This window comes from Melozone crissalis, unplaced genomic scaffold (assembly GCF_028551555.1).
Source record: "Melozone crissalis strain CALT ecotype California unplaced genomic scaffold, PUWL_Pcris_2 ptg000046l_1, whole genome shotgun sequence".
Lineage (NCBI taxonomy): Eukaryota > Metazoa > Chordata > Aves > Passeriformes > Passerellidae > Melozone > Melozone crissalis.
The window spans coordinates 2,038,884-2,057,958 of NW_026535824.1; the positions used below are offsets into that span (position 1 = coordinate 2,038,884).

Below are 19,075 nucleotides of genomic sequence, written 5' to 3' on the forward strand. Positions count from 1 at the left end.
AATGCTGTTTATGAGTTACGCTCTGCCCTCTTCACATTTGCATTTGGGTTTTATGCGTTACAGATAACCCAGCAAGCCAAACCTTCCTACTCCTTCTCCAAGACGGGCTCCCGAACATGCCAAGCTGAATCGTGGCTGAGGAGAAGCAAACTAGAGCTGGCAACCAAAAGCTGAGCAAAGTCAGAGCCCTTGGGCTGACTCTTCAAAGGCAGGAGAGAGCATCTCCCCGGGCTGGGCACCAGCCATGGCTCCCACGGCACGCTCCGAGGCACGAGCTGCCCCGCACCCACTGCTCCAGGGTGACCATGGCACAGAGCAGGGAGCAGCCTTTGCTTGCACGCCCTCCAGGGCATGGCATTTTCCACTCCACAGGGCATCCTGTGTCCCGGAGACAGCAGCAGGATGGCCGGGAGCTGAACAGTTCGGAAAAGCCACGGCACGGCATGGTACTGCTCTGATGGAGGCTGGGGAAGGTGGGACTTGCAAAGTGGCCCTACACAAGTCCTTGGCCACCCACATCTGCAAGGATCCCCTGCTCCCACAGCAGGGCTGTGACTCGCTGCAGAGGAGTCCTGGCAGTTCAGCCCTTCCAGGGTTATGCAGCATCAGCGTCCTTTGGCTGCTGTTCAGTAATTACATTAAGCCACTGCTGCTAAAGTCAGTCCCAAGCAGAGATAATGCTCTGGACGCATTCAAGTGACTGGAAGAAGAAAGAGGAGGAAAAGCCATGCTGGCTTAGAGACAAGTCATATTTCTTCTCAGCTTCCTGCCTGACGAGAAGGTGCTGCCCAGCCATCTGCCCCGACAGCGCGGGCACAGAGCAGCGCTGTGATCGGCGCACAAAGGAGCCCCTGTGCTCCTGCCAGCCTCCTGCCATTCCCCCTCTCTGACCCCTTTGATGCTGCATGTGTTTCCCTTTGATGCTCCAGTCCCTGCTCCTCTGCCATTCTGAAATTGTTTGCCCCATCCTGTGCTGCAGGGATTTTCTGCTGGAATAGTCCAGATTGCTATGCTGGAATTCAAAATTGCCAGGGCATTTGGGGGTTGCTTTTTAGCACAATGGCCTGATGCTCTGGCACCCTTAATCAGGCAAGATTAGCCCTGAGTACAAATATGAAGCTCTTTGGGTGCCCATTGTTCACAGTTATTCTCTGAGTCACACAGATGCTGTCAGTGACACAAAAGCAGGGAGAACAAACAGCAAGGAAGCCTCTGCATGCCCACAATGACAATTCAGAGTGGAAATTCAAGACAAAGAGCCCTGGAAATAACACTTGTATCAGCTGGCACATGGACTCTCTCTCTCACAGCAGCAACACTTCAGCTGCCTGCCTCCAAATACCACATTTGGTTCAACAAGTGCTGTTCCAGTGAAAGGGCTTGCACTGGCACCTCCCAAGAGTTGTCCTATTCACCCTCTGAAATGACAAAGTGCCATTGGAAACTCTCCCAGTGCACTCCAGACTCTCCCCAGTCACTGGGGAGGGAGAAGCCAAGTCCCTTCCCACACGGCAGAGCAGAGGCTGGATGCCCAGACACCCTCCCAGGGGTGGCACCAAGGCAGGCACCAAGCCCAGGGGAGCAGAGCTCTGTGCCTGCAGCTGCATCCAAGGGGAGGTAGGAATGTGTGAGCTGAAAGCAGAGCAAGAGAGATCAGAGAGAGGGGGGAAAAGTGTGAGCACAAACCCCAGGAAGCGAGATGCCAGGAAATATGTTCACCCTCACACAGAGCTAATTAGCACAGCGAGGCTCTGCTTGCCACTGCTTACTCACACCAATGCAAAACAGGGGGTTTTGGGTGGCTGTCACCTTTCCTGGTACAAAGACGTTCTCTGTGAACTGATATAAAGGCACCTACCATCAACCACGGCAGCTTTCCATGGAAGCAGAGAGAAAGTAATTATTTTTGGAGCAACCACCACTCTACTTACCCAAAAATGGCAGCTAAAACACCATTTTGAAACATTAAGGAGATAAAAAAGGAAAAAGAGAAGATAAGAAAACCAGCCTGAGAACAGACAACAAATCAGGCAACCACCAGGATACTGCTGGCTCCTGGCCCAAGCGATGATTAATTCCAACCTGGATATAAAATAAGCCTGCACTAGTCCTCTGCTGTCTGGTATTGTCCCAGGATTATGGTAATTAAGCAATTTGTATTACCTGATACTGATAAGAAAAATAAAGCCCCGTTTATGACACCGTATCCCCTGGATTTTACACGGTAGTTACTGAGGCATTCTTGTTACCTGGTGAACATAATATTCGAGATCATAAAGCGCCGCGACTTTCTCATCCAGCGTGGAGGCAGAGCTGTTGAATTTGCTGATTAATTTAACCATAATTTCATAATCTGTTTCTATCTTCATGTTCAGCTTTTCAAACTCCTCCTTCAGCTGATCTATGGGCCAGAACTTCTTCCTCACCTCTTCCTCTTGGGCCTTGGAAACAAAAGGAGGAAAAACCAGATGTGAGATAACAAGATAGGAGATGAAGAGAGACAAGACAGACACAGAAAGGAATGCCAGCCCCAACATTCACAAAGGGAACCGGGCTGTCTGTGCCAATGGATTTATTGCTCTACATCAGAGGTGCAGGGGCAGGGTCCTTCTGAGAAGCCCAGGAACCCAGTTAGCTGTGATATACCCACAACATGAGAGAACAGTAGAGCTCTGTGCACCACTTCTACATCTCTACAGCATTTGTGCACTATTTCTACATCCCATTTCCATCCAATTCAACATCAAGCCCACAGGCAGCAGTACTGCTGTTCTCTGCTTGCCTGCAAGTGGATCTTCTCAAAACCTGGCTGCAAAAAGCCCTGAGGCACCTCCCTGATCTTACAGCTGAACCTCTCTGGAACTGGACATGAGGCTGGAGAGCTCCAGAGGTCCCATCCAGCCCAAAGTGCCCAGTGACTCCAATGAGTTCTCAGACACAGACAAAGATGCTTTTGCCTTTCCAAGCGTTGAGCAAATTCCTGGAAGGGTCTATCTCCTAGGGAGAGGTGTGAGGACAGAAGCTGTCAGAAAGGGAGGCAGAAGGAGCAGTGATAAGCTGGGGGCAGCTGACGTGCTGTGCCATGGGGCTTGGCCAGCACACAGCCTGTCCTGAGCTCATCTGCCTCGCAGTAACAGCACCCCAAGGGCTGCCCTGAACAGAGAGCTGACATAAAACATGTGGTGAGGAGGAAAGGCTCTGTCAGAGATCTCAGAGAGCCCCAGAGGTGCAGGAACATCAGCACTGGTGGCACTGGGGACAGAGCCTGCTGCTGCAGGGGACAGAAGCAGCAGAGAGGCCATGCTGGAGCTGGGCTGCTCCAAGGACAGGAGAAAGGCAGAAAGCCCCTTTTGGAAGGCATTTGTCACAAGTGCCAAGATGTGTTTGTATGCGGAGTGAGCCTCAGCTGGAGGGTTTGCATTGTCCTGCTCCCCATGAGGGATCAGAGAGGGCTGAAGGAAAACCAAGTGAGCAATGGAGGTGAAAGCTGTGTCAATGGAATGGTAAATTACCAGAGGTACCACACCCAACCCATCCCTCCCCGAGCTGCCTCTGCCGGAGCACAGAGGGGCTCAGTGTAACTCCATTTCCTCTGACACTGAGCCTTCAGGGATGGATTTGCTCTCTGCAGGAGTGACTGCAAATGGAATACTTTAGGTTCATTAGATGTAGCTGCTTTTAGCCTAGTTGCTGGGACAAAAGCTATTCTAACAGGGGGTTTTAAAATATGGCTTATTTTCCCCTAATAGAGTATCACTAATTTTTGCATTTCAATGACCCTCATTTCCAGCAGCCCTTTTCAGCAGCCCTGCAATCAATCAGCAATGCTACTATGGAAATAATCTCCAGCAAATGAAATCATGCCGTGCTGCCACATAAGGGAAGAAAAAGCCTTTCTGTGACACCAGAACTTTAGAGCCTTGACTCCTCTTTCAGTTTTTGTTTGAGTGAGCCAAGACCAAGGCAGCAGGAGGAGCGAGGGTTAAAGAAATACTGCTGAAGGGGAGAAGGGAAAGAGGCTCTGATGTACCTGATGAGTCACACATCTTCCCACCTGTTTACTTCAGATAGTGGGTTGTTTTGTAACTAAATGGACAACTTGGAGCTTGTGTAAGGAAATGTCAGCCCCTGCTTCCCCATGGCCACTTGGGTCTTGCTATCCAGAGCACAAGGTTGGAAATCCAAAGCAAGGAGAGTAAAGGGAAATACCCTCTGTAAATACCATCAGCTGCAATCCAGTTCCCTTTGGGGTCTGCAGACATTTTTGTGAATTGAGCTGCAGTGAAACAGATAAATTACATTGTTCAGAGCAGCTGTGGCTGCCCCTGGATCCCTGGAAATGTCGAAGGCCAGCTTGAATGGGGCTTGGAGCAACCTGAGATAGTGGAAGGTGTCCCTGCCCATGGCAGGGGTGGGACTGGATCACCTTTAAGGTCGTATCCAACCCAAACCACTCACAGAATCTTCGAGTCATACAGAAAAGTCAGGGAACAATATCACTAACAGGTTAATAAAGGTATTTTAGGTCCATATTCACTACAAAATTAGTTTGCATAGTGTTTTCCAAGCAATCATTTTAACCATTGTGTTTCAGCAGAGTGTAACAGGGTGTTTTCAGATCCCTGCAATGTGCATTGCTTTAGAAATGGGAAACTCACCTTCCTTTCTGCCTTCTCACTTTCCTTCATTTTAGCCAAGGCCTTTTTAAGCTCCTCAGATGTGAATGAATTTGCATCGAGATCAACCTTGCCCAGCCTTGCAGAAGAAACAAAACAAACAAGAACATGTAATGAGTGAAAAACGGCCTCAATTCTATTTTCACGGTGACATTCTAGCAATGGCTAAGGGCAGGAGGAAAGGAATGAAAAAACCTACCATACTCAAGAAAAGATTAGTCTGAGTGCTGGATTCTGTGTCAGGCTCACAGACACCACCCCCTGACAATAAAGGGCTCTGCTGACCCAAATTCTCAGATCCCACCACAATAAAAACAGCTGATGAATTGATACCTCAGAATTTCGTGTTGCCTTTGAGGAACCACACCAGCGCCACTATATAACTGCAGAGGGCCTAAAAGCTTCAACTTGCAGATTTCAGCTTATGAACATTGTACAGAGAATCATAGGAGACCTCAGCACCTTTCCAGTGAGGGAAGGGACTACAGAGAAGTGGGAGAGGACTCTTGGTCAGGAACTTTAGTGACAGGACAAGGAGGAATGGGATCAAACTGCAAGAGATGGAAGAGATTTGATGATGGGAAGAAGTTCTTTACTCTCAGGGTGCTTGTCCCCGACAGAGGGACCAGTGCAGAGAGGCTGTGGATGCCCCATCCCCAGCAACATCCAAGGCCAGGTGGGACAGGGGCCACAGCAACCTAGCGTGCTGGGAGCTTGCTCAGCTTGGAACCACATCATCTTGAGGGTCCCTTCCAAGCCAAACCATTCAAGGATTTGATCAATCTGACATCACCATCTCCCACTGAGCAGCGGCCCTGAAACTTCAGTGACATCATAGCTCCCAGAGGGTTCCAGGTGGAACGTCCAGGACCTGGAAACGAGCACAGCAGACACTTCACTGGTTGCCAAGGGTCAGTTGCTGCCCGTCCTGCGCTCTGACCCTCAGCGCTGAGGTGCTGCTGCTGCCTGGGCTTTTCCTGCAGCCAGATCTGGAGCGCTAATCCCAGCAGGACATGCTCTGCTGTGCCCATGGAGGTACAGTGCCATTCCAGGAAGGGGGCACCCGGCTTGGGCAGGCTGCAGCCATGTGGGAATGGATGGTGTGGGACAGAAAGCCCATTGGGAGATTGTGCTGCCCCTTGCAGAATGACAGAGACACTGTGAAGGAAATGGAAGTGGACCAGGGGCTGGATAAGGAAGAAATGATGGAGGTAGACTCCTCCTCTACTTCCATGTCCAACCTGGTTGAGGACATGGAAGTAGAGGAGGACGACAACATCTAAAAGATGGAGGTCGATGAGGAGGATAACATCAAGGACATGGAAGTAGATGAGGAGGATGAAAACGAGCCCATGGTCCTTGGATGAAGATGCAGCCCCACAGGTAAGACAGGCAGATGCTTCCCACATCCTGCCCACACACACACTGGGTCCCCTGACGCCAGGCTGGGGCTGGGCTGGATGGCCCCGCTCAGGGACACGGTGCCCGCAGGGGGCCTGGATTGTGCTGCCACAAGCACCAGCCCCGGCCTGCCCTGCGCTTGCCTGGGGCCATGCCAGCCCTGCCAGCCCCGGCCCAGCCCCTGGGGCCCAGCTCCCAGCCCTGCTGGGCCCGGTGCTGCCAGCTGAGTCCAGCTCTGCTGCTTCCTTTCTTCCAGGACTCATGCACATGATGGCACAGATCTGATGCCTTTGTAAATACGATCGAAGTTTAGAAGTTCCTTGTAAATATGTTCACTACGTTCCGAGTTTCCTGTAAATATGTTCACTACGTTCGAAGTTTTCTGTAAATACGTTTTTGTTGTGGTGTGTTGGTTTGTTCCGTTTCTCCCCCATTTGTTATGATGGTTCTGTCCTCCCAGTTTTCCCCTCCCTAGTCTCTGTCTATTATTTCGTTACCATGGTTGCCCCCTGTCATGTAACTTCCCCCGCCCCATATTCCCAAATATGTATAATTTTCTCTCCTCCCTGGACCCAGTCAATCACTCCCCACCACTCCCTGTCTTCTAGAAGGTTCCCTACAATGGGAGTAGTGATTGGCTGAGGTCCCGGGGCCCCTCCTTTACACTGTATCCATTGGTTCTTTTCACCAGTCTGTTGTGTTAAACCCTTCCCCTGACCTCCCCAGATTGGTTCACCCCCAGTTACCACCCCCCTTTATAATCTCATGTTCTGCTCATTTTCTTCGGCACTCCCTGCTGGTCCTCCCCAGTTCGTCATCCCTGCTGGTCGTCCCTCGGGACATTAAACCAGTTTCTACCCCAGAGAGTGTCCGGCTCTTGCTTACTCCGCCCTGCCTCGCAGCTATCCTCCGAGACCTCGTCCTGCAGGCACAGCCCGAGGCTTTCACCACCGAGGGGTGCCTGAAGCTGCCAGTCCTGGGGCCTTGCCACCGGGACTGACACCCCCCGCTGTAGTGGGGCTGTTGGCCGCCCGCTCAGCTAGCCAGGCACAGGATTAGCGGCCGCGGAACCGCTGCACGTTTTGAAGATTGTTAGTCCATTGGATCCCATGTCAATATGTTCTGTACATTGTTGTTCTTGTTGTTATAACAATTGTTATAACGACGCATGTTCTGTAAATCCTAGATTTGCCAATCTTCGGCAAATAAATACTGTTTCTTTTTAAAACCTGACTTCTCTTGGCCATTCCTTTGAGCACAGGCAGCCTTTGCACAATTGTGTGTTCCACTTGTTCCACGTTCCTGCGGCTGGAGGTCCCTGGGGGTGCTGGCACGGCCACCCCGGGGCTGGGGGTCCCTGTGCACAGGGGCTCCCACTGACACCACTCCTGGCACTGGGCACTGCTGCTCTTCCTGGCCTGGGGCACAGCGCTGTCCCCAAGAGCTCAGCTCTCACCAGCTCTCACACAGGGGGCTCTCACAGCACTGGCCCCTGCAGCCAGGCCACCAAAGCAGGCAGCAAACCTTCAGCCACCCTTCCTGCTGACGCCACAGGGACTCCTGGGCCCAGAGCCGCCAGCAGGCCACAGCCATCCAAAATTCACCTGCACACTCTCAAGGCCCCCACAGCCTTGGCAACTGGGCCAGCTACATCTGGGCTGCTGCAGGGGCTGATCTTTAAGCCTTGCAGCCTCCAAAGGCTTTGGGCTCTTCTTCCCAGCCTGCTCTGCACTGCCCTGAGCCCACATTGTTCCAGAAACAAAAGCCAAGCCAGGGCATCCTCACCCTGCCCCCATTCCTGCTGCTTCCAGCGGCCACTCGTCTCCCTGGGCCCCACTCGGGTGACAGCTGCAGAGACAGGGCAGCCTGTGCTGGGCAGGGGGCACGGGTCTTCGGGCCCTGGGGCTGCTGCTGCTGCCGCTGGGGGCCATGGGCCTAACAGGGCCCCGAGCTCAGCCCCTGCCCGGGCAGCTGCCCCCAAAGCCCCACACTCCCCGAGCATCCCCATCACAGCTGCCAGGGGAAATCCCACGGGATTCAGGAACGCAATTTCCCATAGTGACTACACCACAGGGTCCAAGGGGAAAGTCAGCACCAGCTGAGGTTTACAGCACCTTGACAAAGGTAGCTGCAGGGCAGGTGAGATCTCCAGCGCCTCTGGCAGTGCCTGCTCTTCACGGGAGCCTGTGGGGCTGCTCCCACTGGGACACAGCACCAGGATTAGGCCAGCCCTCAGCCCCTTACAGATGATCCCAAGGAGCAGGCTCAGAAAGCATTTCCAGACCACTGCCTGCAGATATTTCAAAGGACCACATGTCATTGAAGGAAGCCACCTTGCATATTTAGTTTTGGTGTTGTGGCATGAGAAGCCATGAAGGTGCCTCTGAATGTGCACTCATGGCACTTTCACTGCCATCCCAAAGGGAACACAAAGGACAGGCATCAGCTTTCAGCACTGCTGAGCTCCTCACTACAATGATATCTCAGTAGCACGCAAGGTTTTGGAGGCCCAGGGGCCTATTACAGGAATTATAATACTGCACGACAAAAATGATAAATTACAATAAAGTGAGGCATCCCTTTGAATGTAATGTTTTATCAGTTTTACCTGGGTATACTAAATGCAGCGTTGACACCCTGAAGCAGCAACAGGGCCCTCTCAGCTGGTGAAGCCCAGGGGATATTTTGAAACATCTGCATCCAGCACCACCAGAGCAGGATATGTGGGGACAGGCACCTGCAGTGCAGGATCCTTGGGTGATTTTTTAGTCCTGTGGGTGGGCCACCCTTTACATCAGGGGCAGCTCTGAGTAACAAATTATCCAAAGCTGAGAGGGACATATATGTTCCAGTTAGGTAGTCTATCCTTGCAGAGTGGAAGACTTTTACTACAGGAAGTTGGAAGTCATTTGTTCATTGGCTGTTTACGGAGTTCCCAGACATTTCTGTGTATTCTTTTTGTCTTATAGCATTCTGGGACTGAGTCAGAGAAAGTCTCTATTTTTAGAAAATTCAGGGAGTGATAAGAGTCACAAAATTTTTTCCCAACTTTTCATATGATATATGGAGTTTTCTCAAGGGTTCAAAGTTCTTATATTCAATCCAGTCTTCCAGTTCTTCCCCCCGCATTCCTGAACCGTCTGACACCATTAGGATGAGAGATGGAAACTGCTGTAGAGCACAGAGCGCCACCTTCTGTCTGACATCTCCCCTCCTTCTCTACCCCCTTCCCACCTCTGTAGTGATCACACAGGACTGGATTCTACCCTAACCTATTCTCCAGTACCTCTCCTCCCTGGATCCCCCTCAGAGAGCTCACAAAATGGAGTCCCTCCTCTGGAGGGGGTCGTCAATGTCAAACTCCCTCCCACCCCCAGCTCTCTCATCGGGTCCAGCCCCTGTGTTGGGTCCCAGCTCGGTGTCAGGAACCACCCCTGCATTGGGATCCAGCGCTTCCTTGCCTACTCCCGCTGGCCTACCCCCTCCAACTCAGCCCCTTGTGGATCCCACACTGTTGGAGCGGGAAATGTGAGGGGCTGTTACCGGAAGGCCGCCATCTTGGCTACCAAAGGCCCACAACACCGGGCCTGGCCAGTCACACCAAGGCCCAGCTCCTCTGCCAAAGAACAAGTTCCCTCTTCTGGAGAGGAGAGGGAAGGTTCATCTGACGTTCAGCATGAGCCTGAGGATTCTTGGCAGAGGATGCGGAAGCTGGCGGCTGAAGAGGGGGACTGGGAATTGGTAGCTAAAATACAAGCAGCACCGGTGCAGTACCAGAGTGGGGCTAACCCCCAATGGGAAGCTGTCACACACGGGAGATGAAAGACCTTTGTAAAGCAGCGAAAGACCATGGGAGGGGGTCACCATATTTTAATAATTTGTTAAATGCCATCTTCACTGCACATGTTATGGTGCCTCACGATCTGCTCCATTTTATGCACATCCTACTTTCTCCCACTGAAATTATTCTGTGGGAAGGAATGGGGAAAAAACTAATAAAACAATTATTAAAAGACTATACTAGGGAAGACAGGTGGGCACACCTAACACTAGTCCATCTAGCCAGTGAGGAAGATTTCACAAAACCTCATTCAATAGACCTTCCCAGAGCTCTGTTAGAAGAGATAGAAGTGCTTCAAAGACAGCTCTCATGCAGACACACAATGGAACAACACCTATTCTAGATTTCACAGACATTCTGCAGGGACCTGGGCAATCCTTTCTAAACTTTATTGACCACCTTCCACAAGCAATAGAGAAGCAAGGTGAAAATCCAAAAGCCAGGAAGGTACTCCTTACTAAACTTGCTGAAACAAATGCTAACAAGACTTGTAAAGACATTTTACCTTCTCTACCAGTCACCACAAAGCCTAGCATTGCGCAAATGGTCGAGGCATGCACACTTAGGGCATCCTTACTCTGTCACGCCAGCCTAGCTAAGGCTACCAGTCAGGGTGTGGTAGAGTTACTAGTAGCCTCCCAAGTTATTCTCTGGCATACACATGAAAAAGGACCTGGCTTTAAGTCTAGGGAGATGGGGCATTTTCAACAGAATTATAAAAATAAAGGCTATTACCAGGGACCTTCTAGCTGTTACAGCCACTGTCCTCACTGCCCCCCTTGTCTACATGCTTTTAAACACCGGCAAAACCGGTGGCCTGCGGGAAAACCCACACAGACACAGAAAGGGCCTGTGCAATGACACCAAACGCGAGGCTGTTCCGCCCTACTCTCCCCAACACTGTGGAGAATCAGCAAAGCGACCTTCTCAGATCCAGCAGGACACCTCGATCACTGCAGAAAACGCGACAAAAGACTGTTCTGCCCTGAAGCCGAAAGACAGCTGGTAGGGGCCTTTTCATTTCTAATCCCTGATATTTATGTTCATCATATTCCAACAGGCAAACACAGGCCTGAAGAACGGCCCAGAGACATTTTGATTTTAACCAACACCAGGGAAGGGATGGAGACACTCAGTATACTACCTGAGGTAGTCACCTTGATATCTTTGCAGGAGATAACTGTCCAGGAGTTATGCTTAGACTCTCCCCTTTTCATTCCAAAAGGAACAGTTACAGCCAGACCCATCCTCCTACGGGACATGATCACCACACCATCTCATCCAATGGTGATGTGGGCACAGACAACATGCAGAAATAGACCTGTTCTAAAGTGTGCTTGGTCATTTAAAGCGAGAAAGAGTTGTCTTTCAGGACTATTAGATACAGGAGATGACATCACCATAATTTCCCACTCTGATTGGCTAAAACAATGGCCCCTGGTTCCAGCTGCTGGGGTAGTTATTAGGTACCAGGGCAGCCACTACCAGCTTCTGGAGTCAAGGTACCATCTGCATGGAAGGTCCTGAGGGCACAGTGGTACACCCGGGCACCAATAACAATTTGAGGAAAAGATTTCTTGTCCCAAAGGGGGACAAGGCTAGAGATCCTATCAACACCTCAGGATTTCTAGACAGGGCCACTGAGCTGCGTGCCACCCTTCAGTCAACCTGGAAGTTCCACAACCCCATATGGGTGGATCAGTGGCCCCTCCCAGGCAGAAAGTTAAAGGCCCTGCAATCCCTCGTACAGGAGCAGCTGTCTGTGGGACACATTTTTTTTTGTACCATCTACTAGCCCCTGCAATGCGCCTTTGCTTGAAATACGGAAGCCTGGCAAAGAAAAGTGGCAGCTCCTGAGGTCCTCAGGAAAATCAACGAGGTCATTGAGGACATTGGTGCCCTCCAGTCCAGCCAGCCCTCAGCCTCCATGTTACATCGAGTTTGGCAGATGGTTGTTATACATCTAAATTACTGCTTTTTTGACACCCCCTTGCACCCCAATGAAAACCCCTTGCTCGCCTTTTAATCCATAAGTGGACAAGCACCTTTTACAGAGGTACGAGTAGACCATATTGCCTCAAAGAATGAAGAAGAACCCAAATACTGATCAATACCTTGGAGCCCAAATTCTCTTGCCCCACTGGAAAAGACAGTCTAATGCTATAATTTTTCATTACATGGACAATACAGTTGTTTGTGCAGAAGCTCAAATAGTTTTGGATGTTGCAGTACAAGATGTCATCACGGTTGTACAGCAGAAAAGTTTTAAGATTATAGCAGATAAAGTCCAAAGACAGCGCCCTGGAAGTAGCAAGGCCTAAAAAGCACAAAGAAAACCATCACACCCCAAACACTGCACATCAAGGACAAGCCAAAGACTCTGCAGAGACTCCACCAGCTCTGTGGAAGCATCAGTTGTGTACGTTCACTGCTGGGAATCACCACAGAAGATCTCACGCCACTATTCCTGCTTCTCCTTAAAGGCCGTGAAGGACTCGATTCCTGTGATCACTGACACCAGAGGCCAAAGCAGCTGTACAAAAGGTATCCTGGGTGATTCAAACTAAACAGGTACACAGATACCACCCTAATTTTCCTTTCTCCCTGGCAATCCTTGGTGTAAGTCCAAAATTCCATGCATTATTCTTTCAGTGGGACTATACTATCTCAGATCCTGATAATATTTGAATGCGTTTTCAGAGCACACCAACCTACTAAAACGATTACAATCCAACAGAAAGTTATTGCAGAACTATTGCAGGAAACCGAGAGTGCGTCTGTGCACTCTTGCAGGAATAGACCTTGTGAATATTTACTTACTTCTCACTCCAGAGCACCTCAATTGCCTACTTCAAACATCTGAGCCAGTGCAATACGCCTCAAATCAAATTTACACAGACTAGGATCAGCCAAAAATTCTACCACCAAAATATTCCTGCGCTGCTCAGGATGTTCAAAATTACCTGAGACCAGGCAAGGTCCATTGTAGCCACCTGCCCAAATTGTCAGGAACATGGCCTTGCTTCTGTCAGAGCAGGAGTCAGTCCAAAAGGATTAGAGAGTCTCCACATCTGGCAATCAGACACCACACACTAAGCCCTTTGGGCACACTAAAATTCATCCACTTCTAAATCAATGTCTTTTCCAGTGTGATTTTTGCCTCTGCCCATGCTGTTAAAAAATCAGAAGATGCTATAAAACATTACTTTTTCGTTTTTTCCACCTTAGCAATCCCACAGGAAATTAAAACTGCTAATGCTCTTGCTTATACCTTGCACTGATTCCAACAAGCTTCTGACCACTGGGGTATAAAACATGTCACAGGCATACCACACTCTGCCACAGGACAGTCCATAGCTGAGAGGGCCCACTGATCCATCAAAAGGATCCTTGATCAGCTGAGCTGGGGAGTCCAGATATTATCTTCCATTGAGAGACTGGCAAGGGCCTTTTACGTATTCAACTTTTTGGACAACCCATTTATGGAGCCAACTCCCCCAGTCATCAGGCAGTTTACTAATTCAACTGCAGCCCAATTACAACACCAGCAACCTGTGCTGAGCAAAGACCCTGAATCTAAACAAATTATGGGCCCTTTTCCATTAATTATTTGGGGAAGCGAAGATGCCCTTTTCTTTACAGTAACACTCCTACGATTGATCCCAGCAAAATATATAAAAACTCTTTCTGGGAACTGTGAGGCAAACACCAAAGCTACCATCAGAAGAACAGAATGAAAGCCTAAGAGAGACAGCAGCAGCCTGGAAAAGAAGAAGGAGAAGGACAGAAGAAGATCTCCTAAGACGCGTTGACCACACACACCAAGACCAAGATAGCTCAGACACCACTAACTAGGATCTATGTCTTAACATTTGTAAAAACTATATTTTAGCATTGCTCTATGATTGTTGTAATAAGCTGTGTTCACACCCTTGCCTTACAGAAGAGAAAGTTTAGTGGGAACACAACTTACGTTTCACTTTCTACTCGCTTTATCTGTTTACTTTTAGGCCATCAAAGCCTCCAGATAACAAATTATCAAAGTCAGAGGATGCTGCCATTGGTTGCTGCTGCAGCAGGAATCTGGATGCTCTTCACTGAGCCGCATGCTTTCAGCTGGTTGCTTGCACAGACAAGCCACAATTTCTTGTCCATAACCATGCCTGTCAGGCTTTTGATGGCATGTGTTTTTTCTACCTGCTATCATATAGGGAGTCAGTATACCAGGGCATCCAGCTGCTAAAAGATCAAGGAAAAAAGATCCAGATGGAAGGCAACAACGACTGGTTCACTGGACTTTTCAAATATTGGGGGATGAAAGGCTGGCTTCCATCTTTAGTTAAGACCGTTTTGTGGACTTGGTTTATTGTATTCATTGTGTTGGTTATTTTATCCATTTTTGCTAAATGCCTGCAAAATTCTATGGCAGAAGCCTTTTTTATAGGCAACAAAAAGGGGGGAGTTGTGAGGGCCCCGGGGCCTACCATTGGAGCTGTAATACCTCAGGGCAAAGTGACCATGGTAAAAGAGAGACACGGCTCTGAATGCAATGGTGTCGCCCATGGGCATTTGCCGGTTCATGTTGATGCAGCACGTTTTCTCCATATCACCCAGTTCAACTGCTGTATTTTCCATATATGTGTTCCCCTAGACTGTTCCAACTCTCTTTACCGTTTTGCTCCTGGCTTACTGTAATGATCCTGCACTGTTCACCCCCATATTGTGTGCCCAGCCCCATTTTGGTCTCCCTCCCAGGACCCTTCTAATTGCAATCCACATTGGTTAGAGTTCCACAAAAATCCCACACTCACCTTGTTAACAAGCAGTTAAACAAGCGTGCTCCCAGCTCTGGGAGTGCAGGTCCCTCACACAGGCTGGCTGTGGACAGGCTGCAACACAAGAACTGAGTGCACAAGGGAACGTGGCCTCTAATGAAAGGCACGAATCCCACATACCACACAATCCAAACCAATGCTTGCACGTCTCTACTTTTTCCGTCTTCGCTCAGTTCTCAAGCCACTTTCCCCATTTTCTCTGACTGGGTACGTGGCTTTTCTCTCTCCTGTCTCCAAGTTAAGCTACATGCGTAACCCTGCAGGAACAGCCTGACCCACAGGGAAGTGGGAGAGGATACTTTGTCAGGATATGCAGGGGGAGGAAACGGAGGAATGGGATCAAACTGAAGGAAGTGGATCAGATTTAATGATGGGAAGTTCTTTACTCTCAGGGTGCTTGACCCTGACACAGGGACCAGTGCAGAGAGGCTGTGGATGCCCCATCCCCAGCAACATCCAAGGCCAGGTGGGACAGGGGCCGCAGCAACCTGAGACGTTGCTCAGCTTGGAACCAGATCATCTTCAGGGTCCCTTCCAAGCCAAACCATTCACGGATTTGATCATTCTGCCATGCCCATCTCCCACGGCGGAGTGGCCCTGAAACTTCAGTGACATCACAGCACCCAGAGGGTTCCAGGTGGAATATCCAGGACCTGGAAATGAGCACAGCAGACACTTCAGCGGCTGCCAAGGGTCAGTTGCTGCTCACCCTGCACTCTGACCCTCAGCGCTGAGGTGCTGCTGCTGCCTGGGCTTTTCCTGCAGCCAGATCTGGAGCGCCAATGACAGCACAATGTGCTCTGCTGTGCCCGTGGAGGTACAGTGCCATGCCAGGCAGAGGGCATCCAGCTTGGGCAGGCTGCAGCCATGTGGGAATGGATGGTGTGGGACAGGAAGCCCACTGGGAGATTGTGCTGCCCCTTACAGACTGACAGAGACACTGTGGAGGAGATGGAAGTGGACCTGGGCCTGGATGAGGAAGAGATGATGGAGGTGGACTCCTCCTCTACTTCCATGTCCTCCACTGTGGAGGACATGGAAGTAGACGAGGAGGAGACCATTGAGGTGATGGACGTAGATGTGGAGGGCAACATCGAGGATATGGAAGTTGATGAGAAAGATGAGGAGGAGCCCATGGTCCTTGGATGAAGATGCAGCCCCACAGGTAAGACAGGCAGATGCTTCCCACATCCTGCCCACACACACACTGGGTCCCCTGACGCCAGGCTGGGGCTGGGCTGGATGGCCCCGCTCAGGGACACGGTGCCCGCAGGGGGCCTGGCTTGTGCTGCCACAAGCACCAGCCCCGGCCTGCCCTGCGCTTGCCTGGGGCCACGCCAGCCCTGCCAGCCCCGGCCCAGCCCCTGGGGCCCAGCTCCCAGCCCTGCTGGGCCCGGTGCTGCCAGCTGAGTCCAGCTCTGCTGCTTCCTTTCTTCCAGGACTCATGCACATGATGGCGCAGATCTGATACCTTTGTAAATACGTTTGAAAGTTGTGAAGTTCCTGTAAATATGTTGACTACGTTAGAAGTTTCCTGTAAATACGTTTTGAAGATTGTTAGCCCCTCAGATCCCATGTAAATATGTTCTGTACATTGTCATTGTTGTTGTTATAACAATTGTTATGACACATGTTCTGTAAATCCTAGATTTGCTGATCTTTGGCAAATAAATACTGTTTCTTTTTAAAACCTCACTTCTCTTGGTCATTCCTTTGGGCACAGGCAGCCTTTGCGCACTTGTAGGTTCCACTTGTTCCGCGTTCCCGGGGCTGGGGGTGCCTGGGGATGCTGGCCCGGCCACCCCGGGGCTGGGGGTCCCTGTGCACAGGGGCTCCCACTGACACCACTCCTGGCACTGGGCACTGCTGCTCTTCCTGGCCTGGGGCACAGCACTGTCCCCAAGAGCTCAGCTCTCACCAGCTCTCACACAGGGGGCTCTCCCAGCACTGGCCCCGGCAGCCAGGCCACCAAATCAGGCAGCAAACCTTCAGCCACCCTTCCTGCTGCAGCCACAGGCACTCCTGGGCCCAGAGCCGCCAGCAGGCCACAGCCATGCAAAATCCACCTGCACACTCGCAAGGCCCCCACAGCCTTGGCAACTGGGCCAGCTACATCTGGGCTGCTGCAGGGGCTGATCTTTAAGCCTTGCGGCCTCCAAAGGCCCTGGGCTCTGCTTCCCAGCCTGCTCTGCACTGCCCTGAGCCCGCCTTGTTCCAGAACCAAAAGCCAAGGAAGGGCATCCTCACCCTGCCCGCATTCCTGCTGCTTCCACTGGCCACTGGACCCCGGGCCCCACTTTGGTGACAGCTGCAGGGACAGGGCAGCCTGTGCTGGGCAGGGGCCACGGGGCTTTGGGCCCTGGGCCTGCTGCTGCTGCTGCTGCTGCTGGGGGCCATGGGCCCAACAGGGCCCCGAGCTCAGCCCCTGCCCGGCCAGCTGCCCCCAAAGCCCCACACTCCCCGAGCATCCCCATCACAGCTGCCAGGAGGAAATACCACAGGCTTCAGGAAAGAAATTCCCCATAGTGACTAAACCAAGGGGTCCAAGGGGAAAGTCAGCACCATCCTAGGTTTACAGCTCCTTTACAATGGTGGCTGCAGGGCAGGTGAGATCTCCAGCGCCTCTGGCAGTGCCTGCTCTGCACATGAGGCTGTGGGGCTGCTCCCACTGGGACACAGCACCGGGCTCAGGCCAGCCCTGAGCCTCTCACTGATGATCCCAAGGAGCAGGCTCACAAAGCAGTTTCAGACCACTTCCTGCAGATATTTCAAAGGACTACATGTCATTCTAGGAAGCCACCTTGCACATTTAGTTTTGGTGTCATGGCATGAGAAGCCATGAAGGCGCCTCTGAATGTGCACTCAGGGCACTTCCACTGCCATCCCAAAGGGATCACAAAGGACAGGCCTCAGCTTTCAGCACTGCTTAGCTCCTCATTAGCAATGATATCTCAGGAGGACGCAGGGTTTTGCAGGCCCAGGGGCCTCTTACTGGAACTATAATACCTCATGACAAAAATAATAAATTAAAGTGAGGCATCCCTTTGAATGCAATGTTTTATCAGTTTTATCAGGGCTTGCTGATTGCAGCGTCGGCACCCTATGGCAGCATGAGGGATGAGGGCTGGCTCAGCTGCTGAAGCCCAGGGGACATTTTTAACACCTGCATCCAGAGCAACCAGAGCAGTGAGCTGGGGGATGGCAGCCTGCACTTCAGGATCCTTGGTTAATTTTTTAGTCCTGTGAGTGGGCCACCCTTTACATCAGGGGCAGCTCTGGGTAACAAATTATCCAAAGTTGAGAGGGACATATATGTTCCAGTTAGAGAGGTTCTCCTTTCATGGGGCAAGAGTTTTATTAAGGGAACTTGGAAGTCATTTGTTCATTGGCTTTTAAAGGAGTTCCCAGATATTGCTGTTGATTCAATTCGTCATGTAGCTTTTTGGGACTACGTTCGGGAAAGGCTCTTTCTTTTGAAAACTCAGGGAGGGATAAGAGTCGCAAAATTTTACCTAATTTTTTACATGATTTATACAGTTTTCTCAAGGGTTCAATGTTCTAATACTCAAATCATATTTTGAGTTCTGCCCCTGGCATTCCTGAACCCACTGATACCAAGATAAGGGTGAGAGACAGGAACTGCTGTAAAGCACAGACAAGCCACCTGCTGTCTGACATCTTCCCTCCTTCTCTACCCCCTGCCCAGGTCACACAGGCCTGGATTTTACCCTAACCCATTCTCCAGTACCTCTCCTCACTGGATCCCCCTCAGATAGCCCATAAAATGGAGTCCCTCCTCTGGAAGGGGTCGTCAATGTCAAACTCCCTCCCACCCCCAGCTCTCTCATCGTGTCATGCCCCTGTGTTGGGTCCCAGCTCTGTGTCAGGTACCACCCCTGCATTGGGATCCAGCGCTTCCTTGCCTACTCCCGCTGGCCTACCCCCTCCAACTCAGCCCCTTGTGGATCCCACACTGTGGGAGCTGGAAGTGTGAGGGGCCGTTACCGGAAAGCCGCCATCTTGGCTACCAAAGGCCCACAACACCGGGCCTGGCCAGTCACACCAAGGCCCAGCTCCTCTGCCAAAGAACAAGTTCCCTCTTCTGGAGAGGAGAGGGAAGGTTCATCTGACCTTCAGCATGAGCCTGAGGATTCTTGGCAGAGGATGCGGAAGCTGGCGGCTGAAGAGGGGGACTGGGAATTGGTAGCTGAAATACAAGCAGTACCGGTGCAGTACCAGAGTGGGGCTAACTCCCAATGGGAAGCTGTCACACACGGGGAGATGAAACACCCTTGTAAAGAAGCGAAAGACCATGGGAGGGG

The 19,075-nt window shown here is 51.0% G+C and overlaps 1 pseudogene; it reads right to left on the reverse strand.

Moving 5' to 3' along the window:
• Positions 1-6,891: 6,891 nt before the first annotated feature.
• The window catches only part of LOC128943452 (serine/threonine-protein kinase pim-1-like), a 38,171-nt pseudogene continuing 25,987 nt past the window's right edge, over positions 6,892-19,075 (reverse strand).